The 13,563-nt window shown below is 39.0% G+C and overlaps 1 protein-coding gene across 7 annotated transcripts in view; it reads left to right on the top strand.

Annotated features, from left to right (window-relative positions):
• The first annotated feature begins 276 nt into the window (after window positions 1-276).
• Window positions 277-13,563, top strand: part of foxp1a (forkhead box P1a) — a 51,902-nt gene continuing 38,615 nt past the window's right edge. For 2 of the 7 annotated variants that reach the window (XM_047160355.2, XM_047160354.2), the window contains exon 1: window positions 277-581. The gene's annotated coding sequence lies outside the window, so the exon portion shown is untranslated. The remainder of the gene's footprint in view (window positions 582-13,563) is intronic. The other 5 variants (XM_047160353.2, XM_017486911.3, XM_017486910.3 and 2 more) reach the window with 3 other exon arrangements.

Below are 13,563 nucleotides of genomic sequence, written 5' to 3'. Positions count from 1 at the left end.
CTTGATAACACGTTTAAATACACATCTTTCCTCGTGATAATCATTTATAAGCTGTTAAACAAACCTTATTTAGTTTGTACAACATAATTGCTTGCATTACACTGCTCTTTTTTTATTTTATTTATGTGACACGATACACTCAATAATAATTATTTTTAAAAAACGACTTATATTGAATCCATTCCACAGTCGATGCTTTCGCTTTCCGTGATTCTTACTTAGCAGGTGAACATGACGTCACGATTTGAATAGGCGACCTGAACTTCGAGAGAAAAAAAACAAACAAACCCAGAGCAGCTATCACTTGGTATGCACTAGATATTTAGCTATTTCGAAAGATTCGAGTACACCTACTTAAAACCGTGTTAAATTAAAAACGAGGAGTAAAAAGGAGGGCTTATAGTTCCAGTCGCGGATGAACACATTTGTTTACATTGTAGTGCGTCCTGCGCTGCGCGAGCGCGGTTTCAGTAGCGCGAGGCAGCGCGAGCTGCGTGTGAAGCTGTTCCTGCTGCTCCTCCGAAACAAACCTCTCTTCAGCAAAGTTTCGCCAATACCTCTGTTAAACAAACTCTATCCCGGTGAGTCCGTACAATTCGACAGCTTTGCCTTACAACCTTTTTGAATCGTTTAAATACCTCTGTATCTGTGTATAAATGTATATATATGTCAAGCTTCGCTATCTGGCTAATGTGAGCCCGTGTATATGCGTGGCTGGGTAGCTAAGCTAGCTGAGTGTACATTGTTAGCAGAGCTAGCCCATACAGAGTGCTCGCGCGCTTGTGTGCTGTACAGAGTTGTTGAAGTTAAGTGCTGAATAGACCTTCTCGACAGCGTTATCAGTGCAATAATGTGTGCCCAGCGGTTACAGACAGCTCAGTGCTGGCTAACACATGCGCCCTGCTGTAGAGAAGAGTTGAAGCAGACAGTTTTGAAGTTAGCTAGCTTACTTGTGCTGAGTTGTAGATAATGGGACCGACCTCATGCATGTGAGGATACAGTAAGCGGCTGGTCGTTTCCTCAATAAAACCTTTATACCATTTACAGACAGGTTTACAAACCATCTCTCTTAATATCTTCATTTAGCAGTGGATTCTAGTTAAGCGTATTCACAGATCACTGTATTTCCAGTTCGTGTTATTTATTCTCTATCTATCTATCTACTACTGTTATTATTATTCATATTAATATCAAACAGCTCGTGGCAAAGGCTTATCCACCCCAAAATAACAATAATCCAATTTTCAGTTCTATTTTTATTTATGTAGTGCTGTAAACAGTGGACATTATCACAAAGCAGCTTCACAGATATCTAGATAATGATTTACTCATTAGGAATGAAAATAATCCAGAGGCGATGGGGGCAAGGAGAAAACCCTTTGAGATGACACGAGGAAGAAACCTTGAGAAGACCCCGACTCAACAGGGTGACCCTGGATAGTGCCAGTATAAATCATTACGATTCTACCAGTGTATCATATAGACTCAAGCAGTGCTCAGTGTGTTGGGAAGATAATCAGTATAAGCATCAAGGTCTTTATTTGTTTATTTATGTATTTTTATTTCAGTAGAGTTGTAGCTTTTAAGTCTGTAATATTCTGGTAAAGTTATTAACTGTGTAATAAATGAGACTTTGTGTAATTGTGCATTAAATTTAACAAGGTGAAAGAGGCTCCAAGCAGAAGTATACTATCAGGATGAGATGAGCCGGGCCGGAGGGCAGGACTGGAGGGCAAGAGTAACATGGTGTAATAAAGGCTGATGATAGTTATATGTTCCACAGAAATGCAGCTGATCTTTCTTTCTTCGTTTATTTTTTTTTCTTTCAAAAAAAAAAGTTGCGGTGTTACACTGTAAGTGCTGAAAACTTCTGATTGATACTATTGTTAAATTGTAAATAAGTTATTTTAAAGAAATGACCACAACAGTAACGTAATTAGAAAATTCAGGTATGTAATTGGTAAACTGTGTTTCGGCGGCTGGTAACTGCTCAGACCAAGCCGTCTTTTCCAACAGGGAACTCGGTGCTGTTGTGCACGTAATCTAAAGGCCATTAGTCCAAATCCCAAAGATCCTCTTAAACCTTAGCTGCTAAGCTGTGTGCTGGGATTGTATTCTAGCCTACTTGTAAATTACTTTGGATAAAAGCGTCTGCCAGGTGATTAAAATCATGGACTCCCTTTTGAAATGACACCCCTACATCTGAATGGCCATGACCCAGGTGTTGCATAGCCTGGGGACTTGAGGTCTCAGAGTAGTGCTCTTACCTTTTATGCGTTTGTTTGAGAGATTTCAGCTTTCCACCCAGACAAGCAAACATTTTTTAACCAACATTTAAGGTGGCGCGACTCTTTGCTGTGTTTATGGATCATAAAAAATTCACCATGCGTCATCCACATGAGCACGTGGTAGCTGATTAATAACGATCCTGCAAGGGCAAGGTGCTTGCGGTTACAGGTTTTGAGGTATTACATTAATTCCTATGATGGGAGACACTAGAGATGATGATTGGATAGTAGTTTAGTTAAAATGGTTTATTCACTGGATGTGTGTGGAATGTCTTTGACAGCTTGAGAGACAGTGTATTGTTTGCTTATTAAGGGAGTGTTTGGTTTTGCAGTGTTTCCTGTGTGTGTGTGTTGTGATTGTGTTGATTTGACCATGCAAGTCTGATTGTGTTATAACCTGCACTGTGAACGTGCAGTTTGTCTGCTGAAAGATTCCCTTCTTGTGTTCTCGCTCAATATATGTTATGGGATTTTTGAAACAGGTTAGACTGCTTCGTGCAGAACATCCTTACCAGGTGAGAGAAAAAAGTGTGAGAAAACATCTTCATCAGGCCGAGGAATTCAGAATGAATAATGCACGCTCTAGCTACATCAAGGTGTGTCACACCATGGTGAAGCGTATTTTGTTTAAATATACATACCAAATAAAAACTTTCGATTTGCAAAAGTCAGAAGTGAGTCGACCTCCTGAGCCTGTTTGTCTGCAGGGCAACTATGAATGAAAAACAAATAGTCCGGACGTGTAATATTCTTCTTGCCCAGGCTCTTGGCTTGTCCACCTCAGCTGTTCATTTATATTGTTTAGATGTGCTTGTTGGAATTAAAGTAAGAGCAGTAAACATGAGCTCCATTCATTTTGTAATTTGAACAAGAAATCTAACAGTGATGCACATAATTTAACATTCATAATAACTGAGCCGACGTATTAAAGGGTAGTAAAAACTCAGATGATCCCACCATGTCATGTGGCCTCCTTAGAGCTGATGCTAATCCTCAACTCTGGGGAACAGTAATTTAGATAGTTCTTGAACTCTTTAGAGGACGTCATTTTGGCTGTAATTTAATTTGACCTTATTTGGATTATTGTTTTATTGTTAATTTATTTTTATTACAAACATTTGTCTTAACGAGGAAGAGTAAAGTTTTACAGCATCAAGAAATGTACATCTGTACATTGAACGTACTACATGTTCATACAGTTCGGTCCATAAGTATTTGGACAGTGGTCCAGTTTTGCCTTTGTACACCACCACAATGGATTTGAAATGAAGCAGTCAAGATGTGATTTAAGTGTTGGCTTTCAGCTTTAATTCGAGGGGTTTAACACACACACTGCATTAACTATTTAGGAATTACAGACATTTCTTACAGAGTCCCTCCATTTTCACAGGCTGAAAAGTGATTACAAAGTATTAAAAACAACCCTTATACTGTATTTATAAGATACAGATACATTGTCCAGTCATTCAGTACGTTTACACGGACAACAATAATCCGATATTAATCTGATTAGACAATACTCTAAGAAACTACCATGTAAACAGCTATTATTGAAGACTTTAATCTGGCTAAAGTCATACTCAAAGTAAACACAAATCGAATTAAGACGTGGAGTACTCCTGTTTTAGTCACATTATCGACGTGCATTACAGACATATAAACACCTTAATCACACTATTAACATCGTGTGAGACTTTTCACCACATTTTGTGACAGGACACTCTCACACACAGCAGTGCTCAACCGTTTGATGGCAAACGAGAGCACAGCTGCATCCGAAACCGCGTGAGATGCATGTATATTGGCTACTATATAGTAGATAAGTATGCGGTTTGGGACGCAGCCCATGGCTTCAAGCAGTCGTCTATTTGCACGTATAGCATGACAAATAATTAACTGCACTTGAAGCTGTTGTGAAATTAAAAATAAAAACACCTAAAACTTTATACAGTACCATAACTAAGACGAACTGTATGTTGATACGTGAAATTCTGGAGGAACGTTGGACGGCGTGGCATGGGGACGTAATGACGTGTGTTAATCCATCTATGTTCTATATTACAACATGTAAAACTGAACATGAAAGGAATATTCTACAAGCGACTCATATGAACACCTTAATCACAGTATTGCCTTTATTTAGAATAAGGTCAGTTATTAGCTTATTGCTGACCATGTAAACATAGTCAAAGACTGCCTGAAGTCTGGAACACATGTATATCACCAAATACTGAGAATGCTGTCAAACTGCAGCTGCTTTCAGTTGCTGCTTGTTTGTGGGTCTTTCTGTCTTCAGTTTGTCTTCAGTAAATGAAAAGAATGCTCAATTGGGTTAAGGTCATTGGACATTTAAGAACATTTGATTTCTTTGCCTTAAGAAGCCCTTGGTTTGCTTTCACTGTGTGTTTTGGTTTATTATCCATCTGTACTGTGAAGTGCCACCTTCTCAGTTTTGCAGGATTTGACTGAATCTGAGCAGAAAGTATAGCTCTATATGTTTAAGAATCCTGCTACTTCTATCAGCAGTCACATCAATAAACACCAGTGATTCAGTTCCATTGGCAGCCATACATGCCTATGCCCTAACACTGCCTCCCCTGTATGTTTGACAGATAATGTGTTATGCTTAAAGGACAGCCTTTCCTTTCCTCCTCCATACTCTTCTCATTCCTTCATTCTGTACAAGTTAATCCTGGTTTCATCTGTCCAAAGAATCTTTCAGAACTGGGCAAGCTTTTTATTTATTTATTTATTTTCTATAGAGATATATTCTAGCAAAGTCTGATCTGTCCTTTCTGTTCTTGAGTGTTACCTGTGGTTTGCATCTTGAGGTAAACCCTCTGTATTTATATTCATGAAGGTGTCCCTTGATTTCAGACAACGATACGCCTACCTCCTCCAGAGTGTTCTTGACTTGGCTAGATGTTGTGAAGGGGTTTTTCTTCACCAAGGAAAGAATTGTGATCATCCATTTTAATTGTCTTGCGTGGCTTTCCAGGCCTTTTGGTGTTGCTGGGCTCCCCTGTGCATTCCTTCTATTTACGAATGTACCAGATTATTGCTTTGGCCACTCATAAAGATTTTGCAATCTCTCTCTGATAGGTCTGTTTTGCTTTTTCAGATCAGTATAGCCTCCTTCACTTGCATGGACACCTCTTTGGACCAAATGTTGAGAATTCCCATGAACAGCCACCAAAAGCAAATTCACTGTTTGGAATCAATGGCAATCAATCAATACCCTTTCTCTCATTAATTTGTCCTAAAATAACGAGGAAACGGGCCACACATAGCTATGAAACTGCTTATTGGTCAATAGTCCATACAGAGTGTAAATGGAGTGACTAAAAAAAAATAAAAATTTAATTGCTGTAATTCTTAAATGGTTAATGCAATATTTTTTATATTTACACTCCTTGAATTAAAGCGGAGAGTCTACACTTCAGTCACATCTTCATTGCTTCATTTCAAATCCATTTTGGTGGTCTACAGAGGCAAAAATATGAAAATTGTGTCACTGTCCAAATACCTATGGACCCCACTGTACCAAATATATGTATAATATATTAAAAGATTGTGTAGAAATGCTATAAATAATGTATAGATACATGCAAAAAGTGATATTTTGAGCTGAAACATACTGGGACATTGTACAGTATAATTTAAGCATGTTTCCCCGTGCTACAGAACATTGGTCAAAAATTATTTGTAGTTAACGTAATAGTTTTGTCACCTGTTTAGGGGAGAATAACCGCAATCCTGTAATGTATAACAAGATGGGAGACGGTTGTAGAGGGATGTAACCTTTTCTGCAGTGTGTTTGGCTCTTCATCTTGTTGAAAGCCCTATCTGTGGCTTAACCCCCTGGCAGAGGCACCCAGATTTTACGCTGAAGTATGCTGGTATGTAGTGAATTCATGATTAATCATCACAAGAGTCCATGAACCACCAGCCGCCAAACAGCCCCAGACCCTCCCCAATCCACCTCCGTATGTTACAACGGCTCTCTGGTGCTTTTCCTTGTATGCAGTCCCCTTTCATTGCCGAACCTGCTGATGGCGTGCCTGATCACGAAGTCACAATGCCGTTTGTAGTTGTAATGTTTCTGAGTGAGCGATTGTCTCAGGAAGAGCCTCCAAACAGCCTGTTGTTATGAAAGTGAAAGTTTAGCAGTTGATTTTGAAACTTAACCACAAGAATCAACTAAACAGTGTAATTCTAAACCTGATGGTTGTGCTCCCTTTCTTTCCTTCACCATCCTCCTCTTTGTGTGGCTGGACAGTGTCCTCATGGGTCCAGTTCTTCGCAAAATTGTTTTAGACATAAAACGTTTTGTTATGGCCCTTGTTTATGCTTAATGCTTATTTTTTTAAAAACTGTTTTTACCTGGTTTGTATGTCATCAACCTTCTTTCTCTTTTGTCCTTTGGTTTTTCATATGGAAATGGATGATAAAGATATGTTTTATGATGTGTGCACCTCGTATTATACTCCAGGGAAACAGGACATGTTTTTCAAGAATGGCAATTTGTTTGCATTAAGTTTGGGACAAATAAAATCCTATTAAAATCACACATAATGATGAACACATAATCAAGCAAACTCCATAATATTCATAGGAGCTTGCAATTTTTCAAAATTTGGGCCAAGATGCATCATGCGATGTCATCACAACGGGCATTATATTATTATTTTTGGTTGCATATACCTTGCGTGCAATAACTACATCAAGCCAGTGACCCACTGACATCACCAAACTGTTTTCCAAAATTTTTCAGGCTTTTACCACAGCTTATTTCACTTCTTGTTTATTTCAGGTGGTTTCTCCATTCAGGCTCCTCTTCAGGAGGTGAAATGCTGCTCAGTTGGGTTAAGGTCTCAATTGGGTCTTAATTAGGTTTTAACTTGGCTAGTCTAAAACCTTCCTCTTTTTGCCCCTGATGAAGTCCTTTGTTGTGTTGGCAGTGCTTTTTGGGTCATTGTCCTGCTTCATGATAAAGTTCCTTTCAATTAGAGTGGATGTATTTCTCTGTAAATTGGAAGAGTCGGTTTCTGTAAAGTTCTGAATTCATTCTGCTGCAATCATCATGAATTACATTATCAATAAAGATTAGTGAACCTGTTCCAGAAGCAACCATGCAAGCCCAAGCCATGACACTACCTCCACCATGCTTGACAGATGAGCTTGTATGTTTTGGATCATTAGCAGATCTTTTCTTTCTCCGCACGTTGGACTTTCCTTCACTTTGGTAAAGTTTAATCTTGTTTCCAGAATTTTTTTGGCTCACCTCTGTATTTCTTTGTGAATTCCAATCTGGCTTTTTGATTTGTACCGCTGAAGAGTGGTTTGCATCTTGTGGTATGGCCTCTATATTTCTGCTCGAAGTCTTCTTCGAACGGTGGATTGTGATACCTTCACCCCTGACCTGGTATCAATTAAAGCTGAAATTCTGATCTATCGTTTCTTATTCATCTCAAACCCAAATGCCTTCCATGTGTAGTGAAAACAGTGGAATTGTCCTCGCTGTTCCAATACTTTCAGAGGGGACTGTATGTGACAGAAATAAATATCATATTAGAAATAAAGATTATTTGATTTACAATCATTTAACATAACCTTTACTGTAAGATTCTCTCTCATACACTCACACAGCTATCTCTCTCTCTCATACACTAGCACAACTATTTCTCTTTCTCTTTCATACACTCGCACAGCTATCTCTCTCTTTCTCTCTCTCTCTCTCTCTTACACTCGCACAGCTCTCTCTCTTTCTCTCTCCCTCTCATATACCCTCTCACAGCTGTCTTTCTCTCTCTCATACCCTCACACAGCTGTTTCTCGCTCTCAGTCTTAGTTTTTCTGAGATAAATAAATAAGCTTAACTGTTTGATTCTGCCAGATTGAAAATGTGCTGTGTGACTATATTAATCTGGTTATTATTACAGTGGTTTATTATGCAGCATGTGCTCAAAAATGTCAACGGGTTGATGGCAAACAGTTGGCAGCTATTTTGTTTATTACATGATTAAGTCCATATTGCTGTTTTATAAGGAACATGGTTGTATTCTTCTTTGTTGCATATGGTTGGTCATGGTTATATGATTCTTCTTTAGCTTCAAAATACCTGGACAATGTGAGTGTGCAAATATTAGAGACTGTCTTGCACGAGCAGACAGTTTGGATGTTACCTGCTAGCAGTCAGCCTCCTAGGATAATTAATGTTCCATCATTAACAGGGAAAAAGAAAGCTTTACCAGGTTTATCGTTATCTTCATTCATGTTCTTGGTAATCTTCCCCTCTCCTTTCTCGCTCGCTCGCTCTCTATCTCTCTCTGACCTGGAACTGCATTCATATCACTGTCAAACTGTCATGGTCAGGGTGTTTCATGCCTCTTGTAGAATCTACACCCAGGCATGGTGTGCTGTGATGGCTCACGTTTAGTGAAATCTGAGAAGTAACAGAAGCTAAAGTATTTTTTTATCATCAGCTTTTATAATGTAACCTAAATCATGTCTTTTTTTTCTGTTTATCATTTATGTATGACTACAACACAAAAGCAGCTGGAATATGTAACAATACTTTTCTTCATTCTTTGATTATATCATGTGCCAGATTTACAAAGATTTCCTTAGTGCATGTCTAACCTCCTTACAGTGATATTTTTGTGTAGTTATATTTTCATCAGTTGACTGACGTTAAAATCACTTTTCAGTTTCATTACTGTAGGCTTGTTTTTTTGTCTTGTCAGGCGGTGATAATGTTTTCCAGTAATTTTGCTGACAAGATAAACACTGCTTTCCATGCATGCTCTCATTCTGTAGGCATGTTGTGTCGGGACATATTTTGGTGGGTAGAGGTAAAATTATGTTGGATGTGTCTTTTCTCAAGCTTTCAGCTTGGTTACTGCAGCCTCGTGGACTGGCTCTGGGATATATGCAGTTAACCTGCTTCCCTAATTTTATTACACTGAATGGCTTTCTTCCTCAGGGCCGATCGTAAGTCAGTGCAGTGCTGCTGTTTGTTTTGGAGGAGACTAAACCCAGAGTCAGGCCTTAGGGTAAACTAACCAGAGAACTTGTTAATTGTGCATTTGGTAATAAGAAATATCATAAATCATGGATGTTGCTATAGGGTATTTGAACTGTCATTAACTACATTTTTTTGTGGCGGAGTTTGTAGAGTTGACCCCTGTGCATTAAATCACATCTAAATTAAATCAGTTGACACCAGTTGCATCAGGGGAGCAGCACTTTGCCTTCATCCATATGCTTCATTTTTCTAGTTATCCACGAGTGTCACTACTGTACAAACACCTTTTGTGTGTGTTAAAAGCCGCTTCAGAAACAGAACCTCAAAAGATGTGCCAGTGCAGATCAGTGAGATTGTGCTGAGTTTAGTGGATTAGTGAGAACGGTTACTGGACGTAGGTATAGCGTGAACAACAATTTACTGTATGTAAAGTTGTAAGTATAGTATAACAAATGCTTTGAGCTTAACCAGTATAACTTGACAAAATCCCATCATGAGCTCCTTTTAAACTGAGCATACAAAAGGGATTGGTTTAGGAAATCATACATTTCAACTTTCCAGTGTGTTTGACCTCCATAATTCTTGACATTAATAGAGTATCTGTTTTGTATTTTTTGCACTCTTGACAAGCAGGTACAGTAGGCTGTAGTCAGCATTCCGAGATAAAACTGGGAGGGGTAGTGGGACCTGCTGTCTATTGGCTTAAGCAAAAGAAAACTTTTTATTTAATCTGTTTCTTTAAACTTTTAAATGCTCCAACTACCTCACGTTCCAAAATCTATTTCTCAGTGCTGCAAAGCATCTTAATGCTCTTTTCTGAGTCCTGCCACACCAAGGACCTGGTCTGGCTGTTGATAGGAATTATTTTTAGTCATATTAATTAGCTTGAACGGATAGTGGTTAACAGTATTGTCATATTGTCTCACACCTCCGGTGTTGGGGGTTCGAATCCCGCCTCTATTCTGTGTGCGCAGTGTTTGCATGGTCTCCCCATTCTCCGGGGGTTTTCTCCGGGTACTCCGGTTTCCTCCCCAATCCAAAGACATGTTTTGTAGGCTGATGTACATTTCCAGATTGTCTGTTGTGTGTGAATGTGTGTGTGATTGTGCCCTGCAATGAGTTGGCACCCCATCCAGGATGTCCCTCGCCAAGTGCCCTGGAACAGCCTCCAGGCTCTCCTTTGACCCTGTGTAGGATAAGCGGTATGGAAAATGGCTGGATGGATGGATTCTAGACAATGTTTCCATAATCAGGATGTAGAAACATTGACAAAAATGAGCAGAATACAGTACAGTGTAGCGTTACATGATGATTCCTTTCACTCCCACAGCTTGTTGAACAGTGTCAAGGAGTGAGGTATGGACATATTTTGCCTACCTTGCAGATGATCACGGTTATCCAAAAGAATTTTGGCAAACATCTTGCTGACAAGTATCTCGACATTCTCAGAGGACTTAAAGGCTGAGAGGTTATGATTGTCCCGTATAAGGTTTCCTTATGATGAAAATAGTATTGCCTCTATATATTAGCCCAGCTAACTGGTAAAACACTAGCCCAACTAATGTTTTAGTTGGGCTAAAACATTAGCCCAACACTACTCGTAAAATGCTGCCTTATAGCTTTTGGGATACTGCATGTTACTATCACCAAAATGTCATTGTCATCTTCATTGTGATATTATAGCACGTTATTCTAGTTCGTCACTTTTTAAGGGGTTACAAACACAAATATTATTGCTCTTAGATCAATGTACATTTAAACAAGCATGATTAAAGCATGATATTAGGTTATGGACAATCATAGGAACAAACATTTGGTTTTTCTCCCTCACTTTTTATTCAAATAAAATGTGACTATTGGTGTAAATAATTTATGTTCTTGGTGGTCTGCCCCTCTCCTTCCTCGCTCACTCACCATCTCTCTCTAACCTGGAGCTGCATTCATATCATGGTTGGGATGTCCATGCATCTTGTAGAGTCTGTGCCCAGGCATGATGTGCTGTGATGGCTCACGATTACTGGAAGCAGAGTAATATTTGACTATTGGTGTAAATAAGTGCATGAACAATTGTTTTGTGTAATTTTTTATCAACCTCCCCTAAAACAAAACAAACTCAAGAAGGAATGCAAGAAGATGCGTCGCTCTTTGCCGCTCGATGTGATTCTGCACGTTGGGCGAGTGAGACAACCACAGAGCAGCCCAAAAACCAAAAGCATGACGAAACGGCACTACCAGCACAACTGCACACGTTTATAAACAAAAAAGATTCTGGAGTAAAATTTCTTCACGGCAGCATCTGCAGGTGCAAGTTTCTAACTACTGGACCTTTCAATATGAGACACAAAAGACTGATTAACACAAAAGATGGAATAATCGTCAGCCTTGTGAAATAATTATGAAGCAATAGAACACTAAAAAAAAAAGGGGGGTGCTAAAATGCACCATTCCTTGTCACTGTGTTGTTACAGTGCTGTTAAAGTGCTTGATTTTTTCTGTTTTTGTATACATTTCATACTAAATAGTTTTAGATCTTCAAATGAAATACAAGATAAAATAAAGGCAAACACCTATCAACCGTGTGAAAAACTAAGTGCCCCCTTAAATTTAAAATCTGTTTGTGTCACCTTTAGTATCAATAACTTACACCAAATGCTTCCGATAACTAGAGATCAATCTTTCACAGTGCTGTGGCTCACTGTTCTTTGCAGAGCTGCTTTAGTTCAGCCACACTGGATTTTCGAGCATGATTTGCCCGTTTAAGGTCCTGCCGCAGCATCTCAATTGGTTCAGTTCAGGACTTTGACTAGGTCACTCCAAAACTTTAATTTTGCTTCTTTTTTTTTTTAAAGTCATTCAGGGGTGGACTTACTCCTATGCTATGGATAATTGCCTTGCTGCATAATCCAGTTGCGCTTGAGTTTCAATTTACGGATTGCAGACCGGACATTCTCCTTTAGGATTTTCTGGTAGAGAGCAGAATTCATGTTTCCCTCAATTATTACAAGTTGCCCAAGTCCTGAAGCAGCAAAGCATCCTCACACCATCACACTTCCACCATCATGCTTGACTGTAGGTATGATGTTCTTTTTGTGACCACCCCCTGTCTTCCAAACAGTTCCACTTTCGACTCATCAGTCCACAGAACATTGTCCCAAAAGGTTTGAGGATCATTAAGGTGTGTTTTGTCAGATGAGCCTTAATGTTCTTCTGGGTTAGCAGTGGTTTTCACATCACCACTTTTCCATGGATGCCATTTTTGCACAGTATCTTTCTGACAGTGGAGTCATGAACAGTGGCACTGTGAACGTAAAGCACCTTTACAATGATTTAATGTATATAATTGGACCTTAAGGACCACATTAATTAGCTTGTAGAGTAATAATTTAAAGGTACACAACGTGCACTTTTTTGGGTAAAAGATGACTCAAAGTTCAACATGTCCCAGGGACAATGGAGTACTGAACTTCAGTTTAGAGTCCTTTTTCTGAACGTGAAGTGTTTAAGATGGCAACAAACATGGATCAAGTCATTAACATGTCTGCCTTGAAGAGATGTCTGTGGATTCTGCATTTATTTAGTTACTCAAAGTTGAACTAATGTGGACAAATTTTTAATTGACAATTACTTAAATAAATTAATAATGTTAAGTTGTATTTTTTTCCAGAAATGTTATGTTGTACTTTAAATCAGTGCAATAAACAGATAACTGGTAACTGATAAAGCGTCGGTTTTGCAATAGCATCATATAAGTATCGAACACCGTGACGCTAAAGTTGGTGTTTGTACTGAAGCCAAAATGCTCGTAACATGACAACACAACAGTGCAGAAAGATTGTCTGTACATGCAGCCATGGACTTTCTGAATTTTTGATGAGAGTGCAAACACGAGATGAAGACTATATGGCCAAAAGAATGTGGATACGTGACCATGATGCGCATGTATGCTTGAACAACCATATTACAACTGCATGGCATTGATATGGAGTTGCTGCCATATTAATGTCATAATATGTCATTAATACAAGTGTCCACTCTTCTGGGAAGATTATCCGCTAGATTTTGGAGTTTGCCTGTGGGGATTTGACCATTCAGCCACAAGAGCAGTTAATACGGTTTGGGATGGATATTTAATTGGGCATCCGGGCAACCAAAACATGGGACTGGGCAGCACATTGGAGCTTTTTCTTTCTATTAGTTGGGCTAGTCAGGGCGCCAGACAAAAAAATTCTTAAGGAGCCACTGGCTTCT

The sequence above is a fragment of the Ictalurus punctatus genome, chromosome 15 (genome assembly GCF_001660625.3).
Source record: "Ictalurus punctatus breed USDA103 chromosome 15, Coco_2.0, whole genome shotgun sequence".
Classification (NCBI taxonomy): Eukaryota; Metazoa; Chordata; class Actinopteri; order Siluriformes; family Ictaluridae; genus Ictalurus; species Ictalurus punctatus.
This window is presented reverse-complemented; position numbering and strand designations above follow the sequence as displayed.